Source organism: Schistosoma mansoni, chromosome W, assembly GCF_000237925.1.
Source record: "Schistosoma mansoni strain Puerto Rico chromosome W, complete genome".
Lineage (NCBI taxonomy): Eukaryota > Metazoa > Platyhelminthes > Trematoda > Strigeidida > Schistosomatidae > Schistosoma > Schistosoma mansoni.
This window is the reverse complement of record NC_031502.1, coordinates 15361525-15365182: the sequence shown is the minus strand read 5'-3', so window position 1 is coordinate 15365182 and position 3658 is coordinate 15361525. Positions and strand designations below refer to the sequence as shown.

Below are 3658 nucleotides of genomic sequence, written 5' to 3'. Positions count from 1 at the left end.
GCCATGTTAAGAGATATCTCTCCTTATGCTTAAAATTAGTGCTTGCTAAGAATAAACGATTGTCTGAGCATAGTTGCAACAGACGATCACCATTATCGGTTCGTTGAGCAGGAATACTAAAATACCCACCTAAATGTCTTTCTGTTTGATTTAAGCTGCCTAATTAAGCATTAAAGTCACCCGCTACAACTACTATGTCTGAGCGCTTAGCTTTCTGAAGAAGCTCAGAGAGTTTTCTGTAAAAGTCATCTTTCACTTCATCATGGCTGCAGTCAGTGGGAGCGTAGGCAGAAACGACGAAAAGGCAACGACGTGTGTCCCTATCCTTCCGAGTTCTTACGGAGCCCTTTAGCCGAACAGCACACAGGCGACTGTTAACGGGGATCCATTCTAGTAGTGTTTGTTCTGCCCTTGTACTTAGTGCTATGCCTACACCTGCAAGTACACGAGAACTAGCCATCGGGTCGCCAGATACACGGAGGGTGTATTTCGTTGGCTCTCCATTTTGGCGAGGTGAGGTCAAGTGAATGACCACACTAGGATCCTGTATGCGTGTTTCGGAGACACAGCATACATCAATGGTACGAGATTCTAGGGTTTTAGCTTAGGAGGCCTGTTGACCGATTTGACTTAAAGTACGTACGTTGAAGGCTCCAATGTGTAGTTTGGAGCGAGGTTTTAGTAGACCTGCGACAGCGTTTCGCGCACTAGAATGGTTGGCCATGGTGACACTTGAGGAGGAGACCGGAACAGGAAGTTTAGTGTTGAAAGTCAAAGTAGAAGGAATAGTAGGAATTGAAGAAGGAGATCGATTATGAATACAGTGGTCTTGAGTGCTGTTAGAGGTATGAGGGCAGTTATCACTTCCCGGTTGCCCACACCGTGGAAGAGTTCTTCTAGGGGTACCTGAAAAGGGAATTGGGTTAGAAGTGGTCTTAATGACCTGAGAATGTGACCGCAGTGCCCAAGGGACAAATGCTTGTGGTCGGTCACACACGACCTTTTTGTGTTAGCTCCTTACTTGTTGGGACCTTACCTCCGGAGATGGATATCCGTGGGATAAGGCGAGGTGTGCATTTTTTAAGGGTCGACCTTTTCTATTCCCACCCCTCCTTGTGGGAAGGCAGCATCGCTGTCATGCTGGTTGTCTGAAAGAAACACCTTACTGCCATCACACCTCTGTACAGTCAGCAGTATGACTTCGCCTTCGGACCTTGGGTTTTCTGCTTTTAGTCTCACCGCTCTTCAAACGACCTGTCTAGCATGGTAGGATCTTGAGGAACGATTGTTTCAGCCAGTATAGCTCGATTGAATCATCACGATAGACAAGCCCAACCACCACGTCAAGGTAGCAACGACGGTCGGGGTGTTAGTATGTAGGGCTTTCAAGATGTTAATAAACCTCTCAGACACACCCTTTAATAGACATTCCTGTCCAGGGAATCGAAGGCGGCCCCGATATCGAGAAACACTATGGTTGTTGGCTTGTGATAAGTATGACTGCGTTGTAACATTTGGTGAGGTGTAAAGATACGATCAATACATCCTTGACTAGAATGGAACCCAGTCTGCTCCTCACGAGCCAATTTTTCTTGGGTTTCGAACAATCTACGAAGTATGGTAGAAGCCAATAATTTAGACACAATCAGAAGTAGACCCCCCCCCCGATAGTTATTGCATAGATGATGTGAATCCTGATTAGAGATAACAACTATCGACTTATTCCACGATATTGGAACACTTTATTTGCCAGACCTTTGTGAATAGCTTAGTCAGTTCCTTAACCACAAAGTCACCAGCATCTCTAGGAAGGACCGAAGGTAAGTCATCTGAGCCTTGTGAGTTGTGGCACTTCAAGATTCGTAGTTCCTTGCTGACTACCGCCTCGTTGAGTGGGTCAGTCGTCACATGCCATGGAGGTCAACACAGTTTGATCGATGTTACTGGGGCAACAGACTACTTGAATCGCTCTTCGATAAACTACCCATCGTCCAAGACGTCGATAGATGTTAGTGATCGGCATACTGTCATCTCCATAGATTTTTTCACACACCAGAATTCTTTCTGCCGGTGTCTCGAATGAGTTGAAAGCTTCCAGCAGTCACTGGAAGCATCTGCTGTTTCCAAATTTTTAGCACTATCCGACCACCAGGCTTCTCCGTCCTTACGCAAGCTTGCACGAACTCACGACGCAAAAGTCCTCGTTTATGGTCAGACTCGCGGTCACCTGGAGTAGACCGACGGGCCTTAGTGAGTTGAGGAGCCTGAAGAAACCCAGTGCTTATAGATAGGGACGTTTCGCAAAGCCACGATCGACATAACTCTCCATTTTTATGACGTCATGTAATTGCAACCAAAGCTCATCTATACTTTTCAGTGGAGTGGCATCTAGCATTTAACCCTAGCTCGGTTTGATATTTAGTTGTAACAGAAGCTGCAACCGATGATGCGATTTTCTAAATACATAGCCAACCCTGTGTGTTGTCTTATTCCCATTAGTGTGCGAGCGTCGAAGGTGTACAGTTTGAATGGTATATGTGGTTTCACAAAAACTTTCAGTGTTCGCATTCAACTTTCGATCAGTCAGGGATCTGAGATCGTTTAGATGGGACAGGTTTTTCGCCATAGGTGAGCTACTGTGTAAGATGGAAAATAAAATGTGCAAAATGAAAATAATGAGGAGTACATAAGTGACGTAGTATAAAAGAAATGAAAGCGAATGTTATATGATTGTGAATATGATTTGTCCGAATAAGCGTTGAAGCAAGAGTAATTTTTCTAGTAGTAGTTATCATTGATCCGTTTTGATACTACCCAATTGTCCTTAGTTGAACCAACCCGGTTAGAGCGCCGGATATCCGCTTTTTATCCTCTCAATTTTGTAAACATCCCCGCCTCGAGAAGGCAATGAGTAGGACCTCCCTGACAGTGGCTGTATACGCGTAACCATCTGAGTGCATTGCGAGAGGAAGTGCAGACTTTCTACATCGTCGACCACACCAGGGCATTTAAGGGCAAGTTTTTCGAGCCTGCCAGGGTTCGAATGTGGAATCTGCTGACCCATAATCAGGAGCGTTATCCATTGTGCCACAGAAGTGATTGAAGATAAATATTTAATCAACTATCCTTAGTAGTTCGAAATTACATCTTACGTCTTACAAATTAAATGTTTTATTTTGTTTTAATTCAGCTCTTACATCTGAGATATTAGTGTGTTAGGTTTCTTAACTGTTACAGTGGAGTATTGTAGTAGTTATCTGGAATGTATGTTTCCTAAAACGCCCTTGTTTCATGTGAACAGCATTTTGTTGGGTCCTCTACTTGATTACGGCAGAGTGCGATGTACAACTAACGGCACTCGAGCGTTCCGAACCCCACAGCCGCCAGTCAAAAGTCGTAAGAAGCAGGGGAAGTGATTATTGGATAAGAATCAAAAATGTACAGAAAAACACAGGTATTTATATTTACTTGGTATTTTTTACTTGAATCTTCTCATTGATGTTAAGGACTGCAATTGATCAGTCTGTTATTAGCATATGTGCATATTGCCTCGATATCGCCTTAATTCACAAGCATTATAAACAAGGATGGATAGTGGCTAGCAGTGAAATCCTGGACGCGCGTTTCATCCTATTTGGGACTCGTCAGCCGGATGTAC

The 3658-nt window shown here is 44.1% G+C and overlaps 1 non-coding gene across 1 annotated transcript; it reads right to left on the bottom strand.

Moving 5' to 3' along the window:
* Window positions 1-3024: 3024 nt before the first annotated feature.
* Window positions 3025-3096, bottom strand: Smp_tRNA_00544_Pseudo_ATG.1.1. Its single transcript has one exon. It is a non-coding gene (tRNA).
* Between the last annotated feature and the right edge of the window lie 562 nt (window positions 3097-3658).